Source organism: Mustela erminea, chromosome 10, assembly GCF_009829155.1.
Source record: "Mustela erminea isolate mMusErm1 chromosome 10, mMusErm1.Pri, whole genome shotgun sequence".
Lineage (NCBI taxonomy): Eukaryota > Metazoa > Chordata > Mammalia > Carnivora > Mustelidae > Mustela > Mustela erminea.
In genome coordinates this window covers 4,061,971-4,084,094 of record NC_045623.1, presented here as the reverse complement: position 1 = coordinate 4,084,094, position 22,124 = coordinate 4,061,971, and the positions used below count along the sequence as shown (strand labels likewise).

General features: G+C 43.5%; 1 pseudogene; it reads right to left on the bottom strand.

The window, feature by feature from the left end:
* Positions 1–19,340: 19,340 nt before the first annotated feature.
* LOC116567351 lies at positions 19,341–20,880 on the bottom strand (annotated as a pseudogene).
* Between the last annotated feature and the right edge of the window lie 1,244 nt (positions 20,881–22,124).

Sequence of the window (22,124 nt, the reverse complement as noted above, 5' to 3'; positions counted from 1 at the left end):
CAAAAATCTAGACAGGCCCAAATTTAAAATGCTATTACAGAGATTCAGTACCATATGAAGATTATTAAAAGGATGGTGAATGAGGCAGAAGAGAAAGTCAGTGATATAGAAGATAAAATAATGGAAAATAAGGAAGCTGAAAAAGAGAGAAAGAAAACTATTGGATCATGAAGGAAGATTTTGAGAAATCAACATTTCCATAAAGTGAAATAATATGCAGAAAATAAGGGTCCCAGAAGGTAAGGAGAGGGACAGAGGGGGAGAAGGTTTATTTCAAAAATTGGAGCTGAGGACTTCCCTACCTGGGGAAAGGAAACATGTATTCAAGTCCAGGAGACACAGAGAACCCCTCTCAAAATCAATAAAAATATGTCAGCATCTTGACATAAAACAGTCAAGCTTTCAAATTTCAATGGTAAGAGAAAATCCTGAAAGCTGCTCAAAACAAGAGAGTCTTAACCTACAAGGGTAGATACATAAGGCTAGCAGCACACCTGTCCACAGAGGATTGGCAAGCCAGAAAGGACTACATGATCTATTCAATGTGTTAAATGGGAAAATTATGCAGCCAAGAATTCTTAATCCAGGGAGCCTGTCATTCAGAGTAGAAGGAGAGATAAAGAGTTTTCCAGGACAAACAAAAACTTAAGGATTGTGAACATTAACCCAACTCTGAAAGAAACATTTCTGGGGCTTCTTTGAGTGGAGAGAGAGCCTAAAGATAACAAAAATCCAGAAAGGAACAGAGACGATCTACAGAAACAGCAACTTTGCAGGTAATACAATGGCACTGAAGTCATATCTTTCAGTAATTACTCTGAATGTAAAGGACTCAATGCTCTAGTCAAAAGATGTAGGGTATTAGCATGGATTAAAAGAAAAACAAGACCTATCAAAATGCTGCTTATGAGAGACTCACTGTAGAGCCAAAGACACATTGAAATTGAAATCGAAGGTATGGAGAATAATTTATTATGCTAATGGGCATGAAAACAAAGCTGGAGGAGCCATTCTTATATACTAGACAATCTAGATTTTAAACCAAAGCCTTCATAAGAGATGAAGAAGGACACACTATATCATAATTAAAAGAGTCTATCTAACCAAAAGATCAAATAATTGTAAGTATTTATGCCCCTACCTTGGAAGCAGTCAAATATATACATCAATGAATAACAAAATTGAAAAAACTCATTGATAATAATACATTAATTGTAGAGAACTTCAACAACACACTCACAGCAATGGCCATATCATCTAAGCAGAAGATCAACAAGGAAAGAAGGGTTTTGAATGACACACTGGACCAGATGGACTTCACAGCGATATTCAGAGCATTGCTTCTGAAAACAGCAGAAGGCACATACTTTTGGAGTGCACATGGAACATTCTCCAGAATAGATCACATACTGGCTGAGAAATTAGGTCTCACCAGCACAAAAAGATTAACATCATACTATACATATTTTTAGACTATGGTGCTATGAAGTTAACCACAAGAAAAAATGTGGAAGGACCACAAATATGTGGAAGTTAAAGAGCAGCTTATTGAAGAATGAATGGAGAACCAGGAAATTTTTAAAGAATTAAAAATTCATGGAAGCAAATGAAAATGAAAGCAGGGCAATTTCAAGCCTTTGGGATGCAGCAAAGGCGGTCCTAATAAGGAAGTATATGGAGATGCAGGCCTTGCTCAAGAAACAAGTTATATTCTCCAATATATGACCTAACCTTAAACCTAAAGGTGCTGAAGAAAACGGAAAGTAAAACCTAAGTCCAGCAGGTGAAGAGAGATAATAAAGATTAGAGTGGAAATCAATGATATAGAAATTAAACAAAAGATAGAACAGATCAATGAAACTAAGAGCTGGTTCTTTCAAAGAATTATTAAGATGGACAAAACCTTAGCCAGACTTACCAAAAAAAAAAAAGGGAAGGACCCAAGTAAATAAAATAATAAGTGAAAAAGGAGAGCTGTCAACCAACATGGAACAAACAAGAGAATATTATGTGCAATTAAACACCAAGAAATTAGGCAATCTGGAAGAAATGGATGCATTTCTAGAAGTCTATAAACTACCAAACTGAAATAGGAAGAAATAGAAAACTAAAAAAGACCCATAACCAGCAAAGAAATGGAATAAAAAACCTCCCAACAAACTAGTCTTGGGCCTGATGGCTTTCCAGGCAAATTCTAGCAAATATTTAAAGAAGAATTAATATCTATTCTTCTGAAACCGTTCCAAAGAATAGAAATGACAGGAAAAGTTCCAGATTCGTTCTATGAAGTCAGCATTACCTTGATCCCCAAACCAAAGACCCCACCATAAAGAAGAATTTCAGGCTAATATCCCTGATGAACATGGATGCAAACCTGCTCCCCAAGATAATAGCTAACAGGATCCAACAGTACATTTAAAGGATTATTCACCACAGCCAAGGGGGATTTATTCCTGGGATGCATGGTTGGTTCCCCATCTATAAATCAACCAATGTGATACACCACATTAATAAAAGAGAGGACAAGAACCACATGATCCTCTCAACAGATGCAGAAAAAGCATTTGACAAAATACAGTATCCTTTCTTGGTAAAACCATCTGCCATGTAGGGAAAGAAGAAAACACCTAAGCATCATGAAAGACCACAACAAATATCATCCTCATCAGAAAAAACTGAGAGCTTTTCCCCTAAGGTCAGTAACACGACAGGGATGATCTGTACTCTCACCACTGTTGTTCAACATACCACTGGAAATCCTACCTTCAGCAATCAGAGAACAAAAACAAATAAAAGGCACCCAAAGTGGCAACAAATATCTTTTGCAAATGACAAGATATTCTATGTAGAGAACCTAAAAAACTCCACTGAAAAATTGCTAGAACTGATACAGCAATTCAACAAAGTCTCAGGATATAAAGCAAATGCACAGAAGTCAGTTGCATTCTTGTACACTAACAATGAGGTATAAGAAAGAGAAATCAAGGAACTGATTCCATTAACAATTACACACATACACACACACACACACACACACAAAATGACACCTAGGATTGACCCTGACCAAATATGTAACAGATCTGTACTCTGAAAACTATAGACACTTAATGAAAGAAGATGAGGAAGATACAAAGAAATGGGAAAATATTCCATGCTCACAGATTGGAGGAAAAAATATTATTAACATATCTATGTTACCCAAAGAAATGTACACATTCAATGCAATCTCTATCAAAATACCATCAACATTTTTCAGAGAGCTGGAACAAACTATTCTAAAATTTGTGTAGAAGCAGAAAAGACCCCCCAAAGGACAACAGAATGTTGACAAAGGGAACCAAAACCAATTCCAGACTTCAAGCTATGTTTCAAAGCTGTAATCACCAAGACAGTATGGTACTCACACAAAACCAGACACCTAGATCCATAACCAATAGAAAACAACAGTGTCTTCAACAAATGGTATTGGGGCAATTGGACAGCCACGGGCAGAAGAATGAACCTGGACCACTTTCTTACACCATACACAAAAACAAACTCAAAATGCATAAAAGACCTGAAGGTGGGCTCCTGGGTGGCTCAGTGGGTTAAAGCCTCTGCCTTCAGCTCAGGTCATGATCCCAGGGTCCTGGGATCGAGTCCCACATCAGGCTCTCTACTCCTCGAGAGCCTGCTTTCTCCTCTCTCTCTAACTGCCTCTCTTCCTACTTGTAATCTCTGTCTGTCAAATAAATAAAATCTTAAAAAAAAAAAAGACCTAAATGTGAGGAAGGAATCCATCAAAATCCTAGAGGAGAACACAAGCAAAAGCCTCTTTGACTTTGGCCACAATGACTTCTTCCTAGACATGTCTCCAGAGACAAGGAAAACAAAACCAAATATTAACCATTGGGACTTCATCAGAAAAAAAAGCTTTTTGCACAGCAAATGAAACAATCAACAAATGTAAAAGGTAGCCTACAGAATGGGAGAAGACATTTGCAACTGACCTATCAAATAAAGGTCTAGTCTCCAAAATCTTAGAAAAATTCATCAAACTCAACACTCAAACCCCAAAAAACCTAGCCCAGAAATTGCCAGAAGGATTGTGTTCTTTGTGTTTTACATGTGTCTGTTAGCCATTTATGTGTTCTTTGCAGACAAATCTGCAAAGAACACATAAATGGCTAACAGACACATGTAAAAAATGTGCAAAGAACACATAAATGACAAATCTGCAAAGAACACATAAATGGCTAACAGACACATGTAAAAAATGCTCAACATCACTCTTCCCCAGAGTAATACAAATCAAAACTATAATGAGAGACCACCTCACATAAGTCAGATTGTTAAATGAATAGCTCAGGAAACAACTTATGTTAGCAAGGATACAGAGAAAAGGGAACCTTCTTCCATTGCTGGTGAGAATATGTAATCTGGTGCAGTCACTCTGGGAATAGTATGGTGGTTCCTTAGAAAGTTAAAAATAGAACTACCCTATGACCCAGCAATTGCACTAGTAGGTATTTATCCAAAGAATTAGAATGGGCACATGCACCCCAATGTTACTATAGCAATGTCCACAATAGCCAAACTATGGAAAGATCCATGATGTTCATCGACTGATGAATGGATCAAGAAACCTTGGTATATACACAATGAAATATTACTCACCCATTGGAAAGAAGGAAATCTTGCCCCTTGTAACAGTGTGGATGAAACTGGAGGGTATTATGCTAAGTGAAAGAAGTCATTCAGAGAAAGACAAATAGAACAAGATTTCACTCCTATGTGGAATTTAAGATACAAAACTGATGAACATGGGGGAAGGGAAGGAAAAATAAAATAGGCTAAAAACAGAGAGGGAGACAAACCATAAGAGACTCTTAACTACGGAGAACAAACAGGATTGCTGGAAGGGAAGTGGGTGGGAGGATGGGGTAATTGGCTGATGGGCATTAAGGAGGGCTTTCGGTGTCATGAGCCCTGGGTGTTATATGCAACTGATGAATCACTAAATTCTACCTCCAGATTAACAATACACTATAATTTAGCTAACTTGAATTTAAACAAAACTGAAATATAAAGGTTAAAAAAAAGGTGTGCAAAAATGTGAAAAAATCACTCATTACTAGTTTTTTTAAAAATATATTGTTATTTTTCATTTTAAACATGTGTTAATGGAAGATGTATGTTGAATTTAAGAAATGACACAGATGACCATATGGGAAGGGGGGAAAGAAAAAAAAAATAAGAGATGGAAACAAGCCAGAAGAGACTCTTAAGGGTAGAGACAAATTGGGGTTTGATGGAGGGAGGTGGATGGGGCTTAGGTTACATGGGTGATGTGTATTAAAGAGGACACTTGTTGTCATGTGCACCGGGTTTGTATGTACATGATGAAGCACCAAAGTCTACTCCAGAAACCTATTTTGCACTGTCTGATCTCTAGCTAAAATTTAAATTAAACAAACAAACCTGTGTTGAGATGAGTGTGCTAATAGTACTTTAAGTGAATTCATAAGTATTTTAAACCTTAACATTTCTAATATTGGAGACATTAATACATGTAACCCATGTAATGCAAAGCTCTTTGATATCTTCAACAACATTTTAAGTGTGACCTTAAACGCAAAAATTGTGAAAATTGGGATCCCAGGAATGTCTCCGGCTGTCCTGTACCTAGTAGGCCACAAGAGGGCAGCATGCTCTCTGGTACTCACCCCACAGGGGTCTCTCCACATCCCTTTATTTCCTTTGCACTCTCTTGCGCTGCACAGCCTCTTAATTACCGGAAGTAAGCTTCTAAGCATGGTTCCATCAAGCCCAAGGCAGTCACATATTCCTCTGTAAATGTTTATCAGATGTCTCTATGCAAAGCTTATCACCCAGGGCTGAGTGAATAGGAGAATCCCCTCTCTCAAAGAGTTAAGTATCTAGTGAAAGAGCAGGACCCAAAGGCCAGAAATTAGAACAGCAACAATGTAATGTGTGTGAAATCCTCTTATGCTCTATAAAGGACTGAATGTTACAAAGAGATTCCTGACCTGACAGAGAGAAGAAAACCAACAGGGAGATACTGAGATACTGGCCAGGAATTTCTGGAAGGATCTGGGTCCTCAGGAGCATAATAAAGACAAACACCATGTTCTGAGAGAGATAGGAGAGGAGGGATTGGAAAACTAGAAACCAGGGAACAGAAGGGGAACACTGGATTTTTCTATCTGGAAGGTGAGATTTCCCAGAAGTCAGGAGAGTTTGAGCAAAGACCACGGTTAAAATGGGGGGTAGAAGACATTCTTACTTGGGAGGAATGCAGGTGGGGATCTAGGGAGCAGGCCTATCAGAGGGGCCTCATTATAGAGGCAGAGTCAGAGTCCAAGGTCTCCCAAGCAGTCTGTCTCAGAGAACACAAGACACTGGTGCATGAAGGCCATGAGCAAGCTAGCGGGTAGTCAGCCTTGGTGTGCACTAGCCCGAAGGTACAGGGCAGTGGTCTGATTTACCCATGGCCATCCTAATACACCAGAGACATAGAATGAGCAGTGTGAGGGCAAGGGTATCAGGAGGCATATGGTCAGGAGTCCAGATCAAGAAATCTCCATGGAAGAACATCTGGAAGTCCTGGGCTGGTATGGAGGGAAGGAGGATGGGGACGAGGGAGGGCGGGAGGTGTGTAGGACGAGGCAGCAGATTGTGTGACCAGGAATGAGCTCTGTCCCAGGAGTCATCTGCCCTGTGGGAAGAGGGAGCCTGACTTTTTGACTGGGGGAGTTACAGGCAAATGGAGGGTATTGGGGAAGGAAGCAGACAGGGCCCTGGAGGCCTGAGGCCTGTGGTATTGAGGGAATCCCAAACCTCCTCCAGATTCAACAAAGCCTGGAGGCAGTCCTAGAAATGACTCATGGTCAGCAAGTTTAGCCTCCTCACTTGTGAAGATGAAAACAGGTATAGCAGATGAACATAGGGGAAGGAAAGGAAAAATAAAATAAGATGAAAACTGAGAGGAAGGCAAACAATTAGAGGGGCTAAGGTAAAGGAGTCCTGGACAGTGGAATGAATAACTTCCACCAAAGCCCACCCAAAAAGTCTGGCAGAGTTAGGGCTGGAACCCAGTTCTTTGCTCTCCTTCTGCCATGACCTTTCACCCAGGGTACCACAGGGGAAAAGAAGCAGAGCCTGCAGAGGTCCCACTGTGTGCCTAGTATCACCTCACCTCCTTTACAAATCAGCTTGGAAGGGGTGAATTTCCTTGGAGATCAACACAGCAGGATGTTTGCCTTGAGGGGCAGAGACAACCCCAGTCTTGGTCCTGGGCATGGGGGAAGAAGTACAGAGACAGGAAGAGAGCCACCTGTTTTCCCACTGGCTTTAACTCAGCTAAGGAAACCACATCCTTTTCTCCCAGGGACAACCTCCCAGCTTCTGTCCAAACTGAGAAATCTCCTCAACTCATTGTTAAGGCCAAGAACAGGCTGCCCCCAAATGTGCCATTTTGGTATGCTGATTATTTATTTATTTATTTATTTATTTATGATTTTATTTTTAAGCAATCTCTAAATGCTACCTGCGTCTTGAACAAATAACTTCAAGATCAAGGGTCCCAAACTCCACTGACTGAGCCAGCCAGGTGCCCCTGGCATGCTGATTTTCAGTCAAAGTTACTTAAGAGACAACCTACGCAAGGACACTTAGACCTTTCTCCATCCCCCTGAAAGTAGGAAATACATCTCGCATGGAAAAGTATCCTCCCTGAAGCAGGAGGTAAAGAGATGCCTTATCACCAGAGGTGGGGATTTTAGAGCCAAAAAGCCTTTAGAAACAACTCTTGTTACTTTTTACCAATTCACTCCTCCAGCCCAAACTCCATTTAGAATTCCTTACTAATCAAAGCTCCAAAAGTTAAGTTCTCTTTATCCTTTCAATGCCTCACACATTTATTGTCACTTTGTCTAAAATGTGTAAAAGCTTCCTGTATTGGTCCCTTCTTTGAGTCTCAGTTGCATTATTGAGCCTCCAGTAATTGTCTTAATTTGTCTCACATAATTTTTATTCTTAGTGCTGATAAGACCTTGAGGGTAGAAGAACATTCCCCCCTTCATCAAGCCCTAGTAGGAGGCTGTGAGTCTCCCCAAGGGGAAGACTTACTTCCCACTACCTGCATCTCAACCTCTGGCATTGGTGAGCATTGAAGAGTTTGGGTGGGATGGAGCCACAACTGTGGGAGCCCAAAATAGGCTGCCTATGTCAGGACCTCCACTGTTCAGCCCAGCCCTCTCTCAAGTCTGGGTGGGCCTGAGGTCATGGGGCCCACTGTGGCCTTCTTATATCAAAGAACCTACTGGGAATACAGGACCCCTGAGTGGGGAGTCCCTTGTGTTTCAAAGCCTGTCTGGCCTCTCTGTCTTGCCAACTGCTGATTCTGCCTCCTGTCTCACTTTCAATCCGATTGGATGCTACAGGATCACAGTCAATAGCTCTGCAGAAAGTTGCTGGACAACAGGCGAGCACTCATTTCACACTCACTCCTTCCTTCATTTAGTTATGCACTCCCTCCTTCATTAGTGCATGCACTCATGCACTCAACAAATACTCCTTTCCTGCAAAGCCTAAGGCGGGAGTCTCTTGCTCCAACCTAGGACAACAGAGGTGAATGATCCTGCCTACCAAGGCAGGGCAGTGGATATGGGCAAGAAGGTGAAGAACTGTAGGGCCCAGCAGAGGTTACACACCACCTGCCTGCAGTCCTGTTTGGCTTGGCTTGGCCTCACTGTTAAGGCTTATGTTTATCTTTAAGATTAGTTGACACATGTTAGAAGCAGATGTTTTCACAAAGAATTCAGAGTTCCAGGACCATGGATAGAGCCAGCAACAGTGAGTCCGTTTTCCTACTGGCTGCCCTTGCCTGAGGCTGAGTTGGGGCTGTCCCCTCTGGTTAATAATGATGCCAATCACCAAGGTCTCCACCATTCCCTAGTGTCTCCAACCCCGAATCCCCCCTGTCAGTTGCCACCAGTTACCTTCCTGGTGGTGTTGTTGCTGTTCCTGGGCCAGCCAGCTTCAGCCCTTGACTCCCACTACCTGCACAAGAAGTTTGTGTGCCCTGTTCTGTGCAGAGTGAGAAGTGCTTTGACAATGACAGCAGAGGGCGCTGTGGGAGAACACAGGAGACGTGCCCAGGGGCTTGCTCAGATGGCCTGGAACCAGAGATTAGCCATACCAGTGGTGAGGAGAGAAGACACCCAAGTGCTGGCTGTGGTCTGCACTTCCATTCATTGGCTCAAACAGTGGAAGGCTGACCCCAGCAGGGTGTGCACCCCAGGTTTCCATTCATGTGTTCCTGGGCTGTCCCTGCACTGTTCACTCAGTAATAAGTGACTGATTATTCACTCAAGCATGAATCCAGCCAGCATTTATTAAATACTTGTGTGTATGGCATTGTGCCCTGCCCTGTCCTTATCCCCCAAGAGTTCAATATATGATTAGGAATTTAGCATAGAAGATTATGTGTTCTCCATGTATTGTGACTCACTCACCAAGTTCCCAGAGCATGTGGCATTAGTGTATGGCACACAATAGGTGCTCTACTGATACTTGTGGTGTGAATGAATAAAAAGATAATTATAATACCTCTTATTTACTGAGCTCTTTCAAAATTATATGTACTGTCATAATGCTCAAGGCAGGTCCTGTTACTATCCTATTTTATTGATAAAGTGAGCCCCAGAAAGGTTAAGTAAATTGCCTAAGGTCACACAGCTAGTCTGAACTCCTAGCAACTATTCCCTGTACCACTGCAGTAATGCAAGGCAAGATGCACTTGTGGTCAAGGTGTAATACATAGGGAAGCCTAGGGCTTTCAGAGGGCAGAGTGGTCATGAGGGCTGGAGCAGAGAAGAAAGTCTTCATGAAGACTGGACAGAAGGAGCGGTAGAGGAAGGAGACCATCTTACCTGATGCAAGGGGGAATGGTTGGAGGAAGGCAGGGGTTAAGGTATGGTGCCCACACATGGTATAGGTTCTCCACCCATGCTTCCTGGGTCGAGGGGCTAGGGTGCCAGTAAGGACATATCCTTCAGCAAATGTGAGGTCTTCCATATTTCAAGCCCCAGGCTGTGTGCTCAGGAGGACATGAACATGAGCGAGAACTTCCCCCCAAGAAGGACAAGAAGGCAAAGGCAAAATATGCAAATGTCTATGCTCCAGGAGAGGAAATGCTGAGAGTCAGAGTGGTGTGGGAGCAATTTTCTGGGAGGAAGAGATTGGTTGCCATTGGGAAGAACAGAGCAGGCTCCTGGATGGACTAAGGCATGAGTGGAGGTAGGATCTCACTCTGTAGTGAGGAAGGGCACCCTGGGATTAGAGCAAAAAGACAAATGCCCAAAGGGGAATGGGGCAGGTTGGCCCCATATGCCCCAGCTGAGGGCCTGGAGGTGGCTGACAGGGCAGGGTAGGCCCACTCCCAGAGGGCTATGTGTGCTGCGCTAAGCAGCTCAACTTTCTCCCCTGGGTGATGGGGAGCTAGGGGAGTTTTATAGGACAGGGACAGGTGTAGCTTAATAAGAACAACAGAAAAATACTTGTCTTCTGGGGTGCCTGGGTAGTCTAGTCAGGTGGGCATCTGAGTCTTTGTTTCAGGTCAGGTGAAGAGCGCATGGGTCCTGAAATCAAGCCCCTTGTAGTGTTCTGTTGCTAGCAGGAGCAGGGTTGAAGAGTCTCTCCCTCTGCCCCTCCCATCGTGCTCTCTCTCTTTCTCAGACTTTCTCAAATAAATATATCAATCTCTCTCTGTCTCTCTTACATAAATAAATAAGTAATAAATCTTTTAAAAATTAGTTGTCTTCTAAGATATAAGTTCCTTAAGGGCGTGGCTCTAATTGTGGGAAAAGGGTTACAAAGAGTAATGTTGAGGGATGTAGAAAGCCATCTACCCTGAGGATTTCTCCTCAGACTCTGGGAGGAGCAATGTGAATTGCCCTTTACCAGGAACCAGGATGTCTGGGCCCAGTTCCTGCTGCATCACTAACTCACTGCATAACCTTGTTCAGGTCACTCCATGGAGGTCAGTTTCTTCATCTGTAATAGAAGGTGCTAATCCCTTGTGAGGGCTCTTCTAACCCAGCACACCCTCTATTAAGCTAAGATCCCATGCCAACCCCTCATCCTCCTAAGAACACTGGACAGATCCAGGCAGATATGGGAAGGCTCAGCCATCCTTGCTGGGCTGTCCACATGAGAGAGGCAGAGTGGGACAGTTACCCAACAGAGTCTTCAGCCCCTACCAGCCACTGGCTGACCCAGGTGGGAAGGCCCAACCTCCCAGGAAGCCTGAAGATAGCTGAAGTGTGACAGGTGCCAGAGGAGAGGAAGAGCAGGGGGTTGAGTGGAGGGGAAGGGAACTAACCCAACAGCTTCCTTCCAAACCAGCTCTGTTTCACTCAGTATTTCACTAAAGGACAAAAGAGCTCTGTGAACATTTCCTGCCCTACTCCAGCCCACTCCTCTCAGTGACAACTCAGCTCAGGGTTAGCTCTCTGTTGGCTCCTCAAGCAGTCTTCTCAGGAGAACTGAGTGTCCAGGCCAGGGCTTGACTAGAATTATAGGCTTAGCACCACACTGTCAGAGCCTTTAGTGTGGCTCTCCAGCCTAGGCAAGTGAGCTGCCAGCTTCCTCAGACAGGAGCCCACCCTCCAACTCTGTTTTCCTCCATGCCCCTCTACCCACTTAAATTCTATAAAATATTCCTTGTGGAGGCCCTCCTTGACTGACTTGTTCACATTAAAACTTCCTTCACATTTCTTAGCTCATGATCTGCTAGAGCCTTCTGCCTTCAAATGTTCTGCTTTCTGGACTTCTCCAGATATTTTAAAAAGCATTTTTTCCATGTGTGGGACAGGGCCTTCTTCCAGTTCAGTTGGATACCATGCTTTTTATACTTCGTTGACTCCTTCATTCCTACCAGCAGCTTGATGGCATTGTCTTCTAAGCCCCCTAACACCTACTTTTCCATCATCCAGGGAGAGTCCCTGCTCTTGCAACCAGGGCTACCTGGTGTTTCTTATTAGATGGTCCCCTAAACCACCCTCAGGATCCTCTAAAGGGGGGTTGGTGAGTAAACTTGAACCCTACCTTCAGGGGGAATGCTGCCTATTGGGTAGGCTAATGTTTTCCCCTAAAAGCCCAGTTCTGGGGCCATTGGCCTGTTCCAGATCACTGGCTACACTACACTTCTTGGCCTGCATGTAGGCAGGGTGCACCCATTTGGCCAACTAGGGCCTTACAGGCACTTGCAAGCCTATGGAGCTGGAGCCCACACCCAACCACCTGTACATTCACCTTAACATGGTAGATGCCTGTCGGTGACAGTCTGTCCCCTTTGGACTTGCCACCATGGCGTCCCAGGCTTCTCCAACAACCAGGGCACTGAGTGTCTCTTATTGGAGCTTACAATAGCCAACTTACTGGCTCTGACTTAGCAAGGCAGGGCAGTGTGCTCTCTTTCTGCCTTTAGGAGAAATATGCACATTTATGTAGATGAGGGTTTGGGATTATACAAATGCCTTGTTCCCCCCAAGATCCTGCTCCTGTATCCCAGTGTCTCCTGACTCCTGCCTTGTTCTGAGTCCCTGGCTACCATGACCTTCATGGCCCAGACATGGACAGCTCACGTTCATCACTGGACTTGGGTAGCTGGGGCCCTGCAGGCCGAAAGAGATGGAAGCCTGGCTCCAATTACTTCATTGTCTCCAGCATGGAGAGGGTGCACACACTTAAGATCACCCTGAGGCAGCAGTGACAAACTGATGCCCGTCAGTCCCTACTGGGTCCTGCTGCCTGAAGGACCCCTTGGTTCTCTAGTAGAAAGAGTTTCCAGGTATCTTCTATTAGGTGATACCCCCTTCCCAAGCCTTCAGGGCCCACACAGGCAAGGCAGTCAAGGAACCTCCAGCCCTCCATTCAGGAGGACTATGTCCATGCATGTCCTGTTCCACATCCGGGGCTACTCTGCACCAAGCTGGAGTATGCAGAGCACTCTCCTTTCAGCTGACCTGAGGCCTTTAGGACACTGCAGGCTCCTGGAGCCACGGCTGATCCCTGGTCACCTGAATTGTCTCCAGAGTAGTGGGGGCAACACACAAAAAATCATCCTGATCTTGAGGGGGTAGTTGACATATGCCAAATTCCAAGCACTAAGCTACACAAATGCTCAACTTTTCCCCTACGGGTAGAACCACAAGTATCTGCACCACCTTGCCAGGATGGACCCAGCAACTGATAAAAGTAGCCCGAGCCCAATAGGAGACCTGGGAATACTGAGTGCTGATTAAGTCTTGGACCGTAGCAGGCAGACTCTCACCATTTCAAAGCTGCTCCAGAAAAATTTTGGGGTTGACTCCCTCTATCCTGAAAGGTATACAAGTGGTTAGGGAGCAGCCTGATCTCAAGAGGCCTGCCCAAGCATGGCTGATGGGGGGTTAACTGCACATGCACACACTGTGCATCAACAGGGCAAGAAACAAGGAGGGGCTGGTCACTGGAGCAGGCTTGTGTGGACTCAAGGTCATCTGCATCATTCCAAACTCTAATTACATAGTTTTCTGTTGAAGGTAGAGATGGAGAAACCAATCATTCCAGGGCAGAGCTGGACAGGCTGGGCAAGGCATCTTCTAGTAAGACACACAGGGGAGACTTTATTGCTGGTCAAGCCCAGGACCCCATCCACAGTGGGTCCAAATGGGTACTGACCATGGCAGCTGAAAACTGCAGGCTCCATGGAGGTATCACATTCCCTAATTTCAAGCTCTACTAGAAAACTCTAGTAATCAAAACAGTAGGGCACTCAAACATATAGAAATTAACATGTTTTTCCCAAAGACACAGCTAGAAGATACTGGAATATATTCCCAGAGCAGTGTTAGTTGTCTGGAAGGTGATTCTTCCAAGAAGACTCCTCTTAGTTCCCTGGTTCTGGAAGAACCCTTGACCTGACTAGGCACCAAGCCCAAATAAGGATTTGCAGTTCTGCCCCAGTGTGATTCTCGGGAAGTGAGATGGAGACTGTGCCACCAAAATCCGGGCCCAAGGCCCCCCACCTGCTCTGTGTCACCCTGCAAGCAGGTGAGTGCCAGATGAAGCTGGTGAACTCTCAGGCTGAAGTCATAAATTTCTCATTCTCGGAGGTCTTCTTCCATTCATATTCACTTCAAGTCCCTTTCCACTGGATTGCTAGGGCCCCGTGGTAGGGAGAAATTACCCATTGTGCCCCAACTCAACATCCTCAGGCCTCCACTGGAAGCTTTATGGTTGAAGGACCTGGGGTTTGCTTGCCATGCAGCCAGGGCCAGGCTGTCACCAAAGAGGCGTTTGTAAATGCTGCATGAAGGATGGATTCCTCTATGAAGTCTGTGATGGAGGGAAACAGGAGCTCTCCTGGAGTACAAATCTCATAGGGTCAAAAACTCTACCTCCTAGCCTGTGGGAGGAGTCTCCCACATGTTCAGAAGCAGCCTCTATTAGAGAGCACAGCACTGTCCTTCATAGCTTCTCCCAGCCCTGAGAGACCCTATGATATCTAAAAGCAAAACAACCTAGGGAGCCAGTTCTGATGTGGGAAACAAAGGCAGAAGAAAAATTATTCAATTTCTGTACTACCTACACCCACTGATAAGTCCTTGAAACAGGCAGAGTAACTTTCCTCTAGGGACTCAACTGCCTTGATGTTAATACTTTGCTACGGGTGAAAGGCAATTCTAGCCCCAAACCACTCCCACCTCCCAGATCCTATAGGTTGACTTTAACATAGAAAAATTCCTTTGGAAACTTCCCTTATCTCTAAATCCCCCAAGATATGTGCTGATAATCACCTCCCAAGCATATGGCCTACCCATATACATCTAAAGGGTCTCATTACTAAGGTTTTATTAGATGGTAATAAATGACCTTTTCCCAACAATATGTAGTCCCCCAAAGGCCTTGGAAAACTTACTTCCAAAATTCCTTAGAGACTTTCCCTATCCCTAACCCCCTCCCAACCCAAAAGTATATAATGGGCCAATCCTCATGACCCCAGTGCAGCTCTTTCTGCCTGTGGGTCCTGTCCCTGTGTTTTTATAAAACCACCTTTTCACTGGAAGTGGTATTGTCTGTTATGCCAGAGTTGCAGGGGCCTGAAAATAGTCCTTTTGTCTTCAGGGGAATGGAACACATCCTGGAGAAAAGTAAGCTTTTTTTTTTTTTTTTTTTTTTAAGATTTTATTTATTTATAGAGAGAGAGGGGGGGAGAGATTGAGCACAGGCAGACAGAATGGCAGGCAGAGGCAGAGGGAGAAGCAGGCTCCCTGCTCAGCAAGGAGCCCGACGTGGGACTCGATCCCAGGACGCCGGGATCATGACCCGAGCTGAAGGCAGCTGCCCAACCAACTGAGCCACCCAGGCATCCTGAAAAGTAAGCTTTTAATTCATTCTAAAGTTATGCTTAAATTGTAGTCAGTTGGGCCTATTTTTAGACTTCAAATAAAAGGTCCTTCATTGTAGTATGCAAAGAGACAGTGGTCATGTATGGGCAATAATTTTGTGTCCTTACCCAGAATTACATACACAGAGGGCAAAGCATGGTGCTCAATCAGTAAGTCCATAGCAGCGCTGTGACAATAGTGCAGGCAGACAGTCCTTCCATCTACCTCCCTTTTACAGTATCATCCTGTCCTCCTGGAAGACATGGGACACTGATGTCCCACCCCTCCCCAGTATATTGGCTGCAAAAGTAAATGCAGGTGCAAAAGTAAATGCAAAAAACAGCCTCACGAGTCTGTGGAAACAGCAGCTGCAGTACCAGCAGCTACCTTTATCCTAATAGTGATACCTTGCATAGTTAGAGTTTTGCCTTATTGTTGTTCAAGAAAATCCACTAAAGGGATTTGGATTGGTTAGACTGCCATTGCCCAATGTGAACTTAGGACGTTGTGCTTCTGAACATGAGGACAGTGCTTGTATGTGCTGGGTGGTGACCAGGTTTATGGAAATACAAGTAAGGGAAAGCTGTGTTGCACTATGTGTGACCCAAGGATTTAGAGGATATGGAGTCTTATCACTGTTGGCACCAAATATATTGAGCTGTTGGATTAGAATATATTGAGAATTTCTCAAATATATTGAGAAGTTGGATTAGATTCATTATATACAATAAAAGCCACCTCCCTTCTCATATGGATTATAAGATTTGCATTTTTCCTCTTGGTTTAACTACTCAATAAACGTAGTACTATTAAGGGGACTTGGTTGGCTCAGTCTGTAGAGCATGTGACCCTTGATCTTGGGGTCCTGAGCTCAGCCCCATGGTAGGTGTAGAGTTTCCTTAAAAAAAAAAAAAAAAAAAAAAAAAAAAGAGAGAGAGAGAGAGAGAGAGAGAAAGAGAGAGTGAGTTTACTTAATACCTAAGAAAAAGGGTGGGGGATCCGAGTGGCTCAGTTGGTTAACTGTCTGAATTCTGATCTTACCTCAGGTTTTGATCTTAGAGTTGTGAGTTCAAATCCTGCTTTAGGCATGGAGCCTACCTCCCCAAAAAATAAAGTTTACTTAAAAAAAAATTAATTCCTGTTTTTTCTGAAAATAAATAAATTAATTAAAAAATTAATTCTCTTTTTTCAATATACTTTATTGTTTGTATTCATTTTGTTATCTTTTGATTTTCCCTATTATATATGGTTGCTGACATTATTTTTGTGAGTCTATGATTGTCCATTTAGAGGTTTGCATTGAGGTTAAGTATTTCTTAGGGACTAGAGGCTCATAAAGTACATTAAGAAGCAAAAGGATGATAACTTCAGTAAATTCATTCTAATAAATGCAGTTGAATTCTTCATGGAAAGCTTCTTGAACAGACTCTTCATTATGGACAAGAAATCTCTTTTGAAAGAAAACTAAAAACAATGGACAACAATAAAGATCATCTTTGCAAGTCATATCCAACCTACATACTTGCAAACCATTGTCTCCTCTATTCCCATCCCTGCCTTGTAAGCTATAGACCAGTACTTCCCTGTGTGGAGAGGTAAGCTATGTGAATTCAATATGAGAGGTGTTCCACTGTGTATCTACCTGACATGTTCTGCCAGCTGATTATATCTTACTGTCCCAGTAGTACTGTCTTGATTAAATGGATTTGAATAGAACCCTGGCAGTTTATTTCAGCTTATAAAGTTCAGTTTTTAGAAAAATCCAAAAATGTGTCAGATCTTTTGGATTCATTACAACCAGAGTGGCATGCAAAGTTGAAGAACTTGAAGTGGAGAGAAGTTTATCTGGGCTGAAAAATGTGGTATAACTAAAAAAGTTATCCTGGAAACCTTTCATCTCTGACTTGGGTTATTTCACTAGGGAGCCTCATTTGATTCTAAACTCACATATCAGTTTCACTGCTATCTGCTTTGCCATAATGAAAGCTGCTTATATGGTCCTGAGTTTACTTTTAGGCCAAAGCCCTAAGATGGGCCCCCCAATTCCTTTTGTAGTGCCCCCTTGGATTCATTACCAGGTAAAGTTACCAAGAGGCTGTTAGGTCTGGATCTATAGCTCTGTCTCTCTCCTGGGCATCAGGCATATCCAACTTAGAAATCACAGGTCTAGGAGAGTCACTGTGCCTCAATTACACTTAATTATGTATCCCATCCTCTATACACCCCCTCTTGGGTTTCTGAGTCAGGCCACTGTCCCCCACCCCCACCCCAGATACCATCCTTCTCCTACTTGAGCTTGACATCCATAACCTTTCTATTTTCTCTATTATTCAGTAACTCCTTACCATGTGTTCTAATTTCTGTTCCCTTCTAAGACAAACTTCAGCAGCCTTTGGAAAAACATCCACAGACTTGGGGGGGGGGGTGTATTATCAAGTTTAGTGCTCCATGCTGCTCTAGAACATTCTAAAGATTGAGAGTTCTTTAGACTCTATATACCAGGGGCTTGTTTCACCTTTTATGTGTGTGACTCGTGTTCCCTAGAACTGGGCATGGTGGTCCCTCTGGATATTCCTCACATCCTATTTGAGAACTTGGTGGACTCAGGTCCTCTGTGGTCCTTAGTCTGTGTCCTCATCTCATTGTGCCTCTTCTCTCTTGTCTCTATTAGGTAAATCATAAGAAACAAAAGTTTGCTACCCCAGTGTTATGGTTCTGAGGAGCAGGTGAGAAAATTACGTTTCTCTCTAATATGTTCCTTCTCTGGGTCACACACTTGCTGGTCAGCTCTCATCTCTTTTCATGAGATGAGGCCTTTGCCTTCCTCCCTGTCTCTCATTTCCTGCCCTTCCCCCTCACCACCTGTGAATGTCAGCCTCTGACATTTCTTTGCCCAAGTGGTGGCTACTAATTGCTCCCACAGAGCACCATCAGCAGAGTAAACAAAAAGAGAAAGGAAGGTTACCCAGGAAATTCAAAAGGCTGGGTACATCTTCAGAAGAAAGATGTACTGCCCATCACCTGGCCCATCCTCAAGGGCCCGCCTCCAGGGAGGCAGGAAGTGTTTTCAGGAATGAGAGAGCAAACCAAGGCTCCCCTTTCCCATGTGGTATCCCAGACCTTGGCCTGCAGAGTTTTCTCTGAGTTTCTCTACGTTGGTTTGTGCAAACATCAGCAGCCTTTGCAATGGTGATGACCACTGGCTTTGCTTACCAGACCTTGCTCCTCTGGGAGACTTCTGAGCCAAGTGACCTCCCAGTGCTCCCTCCTAATGACCATTCTCATCTGTAGAGTAAACTCTGCTGCAGAAGCTGTGCAGTCAGCAGGAGAATGGGTATCTAGGAGTAGCAGAGAAGTTTTGTTCATGGATCATTGCTATGGGTCTTCTACTTCCTTTTGGTGACTGCTTCCAAATGCCCAATCAAGTTCAGCTCTGTCGGTGCAAGAAAGAGAATTTACTTCAATCTCTGAGGCAGGTTATACCCAAAATAGTGACTATGGTGTGTGTCTGCCCAATCACTCTGTAATTTAAAACCAACAAGTGATGCTGGCAGTTCTTGCTTCAGCCACTCATCAGCTCAGTATGTCTGTGTATCTGCCATCTTTTTTTTTGGCTAGGATATTTTTCAATATATTTAACCAAATCTATCTTTCTTTCTTTCTTTTAAAGAAGAGGGTGGAATTTAATCTTAACTTACAGGACATTTCAAGATAGGAGATTCCACATAGAAATAAGAAACCCACTGAGAGGAGGAGCTCCATATAGTTCATACAGTTTCGAACTGGTCAAGTAGAGCTTTGTTGTAAAAAGTGCTACAATAACAAAACACATTTAAAAAGAGTTCTTAGTAGAGAAAAAATAAGACAAATTTCTACCAAACGGAGTACACAACAAACAACTTTCTACCTCAGCTGTACAATCTTAAAATTAAGGGTCCCTGGAGTGCTATCCTGAACCTGGAACATATACCCTTCAGAGGTAGTTTCTGGCACAACATTCTGATCTTCCTCTTCCTCTACAGAGAAATACTTCTCAATCAAGTTTAATGAAGCTTTGTACACAGACTCATTTTCATGGTTTTGTAGAGCCTCAATTTTGTCCAAATCTACACATTCTTCAATCATTATACTAAGTTTCTCCATTTCACCTAGTTTCTCAGCCGCCTGAAAGATGTTTGAAATGGCATCCAGAATAATTTTGGTATCCTTTTCAGTTAAAACGTTCATCAGTAGTTCTATTATGCCACAGTGAATGAGGTGTACAATCTGTTCAACTGTTCCACCACTTGTATAGTTGGTCATAGCCCAGACAGCTTCCTTTTGTGTCTTAAAGTCTGCCTTAGAGACAACACCAATGAGGAATGGGACTAGTCCATGATTCACAATTTGCTGTATCTGGTCCTGGCGGCCAAGTGTGATGTTTGACATTGTCCACGTGGCTTCCTTCTGAATATTAGTTTTGGGGCTTGTTAGCAAGCTGGGGAAAACAGCAAGTGCTTCTGCATCCATTAGAACCTAAGTCTGTTCATCTGTCCAGTGACAATATTTCCTATGGTTCTTAGCACAGGAGTCACAATGGGCAATTCAGTAACTCCTAGAAGCTTCACAAGCTGGGGCACAACTCCTGTTTTCACAACCATTTCAATCCATTCTTTTGGACCATCAGTAAGATAGAAAATGGCCCAGTAGGTATCTGCCAAGACTTCTTGATCATCATGCGGGGGGTGCAGGATTCTTGTTGCGACAAAGGTTTATCAAGTAAGTGTCCAAATAAGGTTACATAATTAATCACATGCTAACAATGACATCAGGAACTGCAAGGAGAGCCAAAAGCGGATCAACTGCACCATACTTGATAACCAAGTCTTGAAAAACTGAACCACACTTGCAATATTTCCTAGAGCCCATACAGCTTGTTCACTGATGGGGGCATGGGAAGATGCTGAGAAATGAATGCTGGGATAGCACCTTCATCTACCACAGCCTTGGTCTGTTCTGATGTCCCGGAAGCAATGTCAGTGAGAGCCCAAGCAGATTCAAACTGAATGGGACTACAATCAGTTCTTCCCAAGAAGGACACAAATTTTGGATTCCAACCCACCTGGATTATGTTGTCTATGGGGGGCTGCCTTTTCCTAGAAAGCAGTTTCCTAGCAGCTTGAGTAGCCTGGAACTGGTTTTTCAAATTGTTGCTATTTATGACTTTGTTAGTGTCATCAGCACACCAGTTTATAGTGTGCTGGTTGTTGTGGTTTTCCTGCAGTGTAGAGGTAGCATCATGGGGACATGAGCTTACATTTCTCCTTTTCAGCATCTGATCATCCTTCTTAGCTTTCCTCAGCTCCACATTAACTTCTATTCGATGCCACCTCATTTCTATACTGGCTTTCCCCTTGTTCTTAAGGCAGGCAGCTGGTGAATTAGCATTCTTGTTGGTGGACATGGTTATGAGACAAAGGGAGAAAGCTACATGGCCAGCTCAGGCTTCCATGGGAGGTGGTCCAGGACGCACAGGCTGTGGGTCAGCTGCCCTCAAAACGTGACCACAGATCACCCCAAAGATAGTATCCCAAATTTCCTTTCTTAATAGATGACCCATCTTGACAATGTCTAGCCTGCTTCAGTGATGATTTTAATGTAGCTCTGAGCTTATATTGTTGACTTTTCTGGTCACAGACATTCCTTCAGAAGTGGTGCCATGCAGCAAGAGATTTGTTCTCAGTGGGCTGCAAGGTTCCACCTAGACCCAGAGGGTGGGGTGGTCTTCAATCCTGGGACAGGGTGTCCCAATTCCCACACACTTTGTGTTAGCTCAAAATGAGTCAGAAGTTCTACTGGAGGTCTGGTGGATGGGTTGGCTACAATCTTATCTGTTTACAACTGATAACAAGAAAGAACCTTCTCCAGAGCCAGGGATCTGCTGCCCCTCACCAGGCTTCCAGCCATTCTCAGGCAGTCCCTTCCAGCTGGACCTTGTTCCCAAGTAAACCTGGGCTCCTCTGCCATGAAATGCAAAACTCCTTTTTACAATACCTGTGGTTAAATGAGAGCAAGGGACAGAAAGCTGAAAAATAGCAGCTTTCTCCCAGCTAGGCCATCAGCTCTTTCCCTCCCTGGAGCTGTCTTAAGCAAACAGCCAGAGATGGGACATTCCATCCCTCTGCCTGGACTTTCAATCCTGTCTTGCCGGCAAGACATTTCCTTTGTTTTTCTTACAGATTCCTTTAAAATGCATATTTTCAGAATCTTATTTGACATAGAAACTATCATGCTTTCTGAGATTTGCTTTCAAAGACTCCAAAAGAAAAATGGAGCTGGGTGCAAAATAACTAAGATTGGCAAAGGTTGATACTTAATCTATGAACACCAGTCAGTGAATCATTATCCTGGATCTTGTATACATTCAAAAGTGTCCATAATACAAAATATAATACAAGACATGATGGGGAGAAATTTGATTTTGGATACTACTCTTAGAACATTAATGTCATCAGAAAGTTTTAGGTTCATTTGATAACATCACATAAACTGAAGTTTTAAAAGTTCTTATTCAAAAAAATATAGTCCTTTAGATTTTGCATGGTTTTATTTTATTTTATTTTTTAAGATTTTATTTATTTGATAGAGAGAGATCACAAGTAGGCAGAGAGGCAGGCAGAGGGGGCAGGGGAAGCAGGATCCCCACCT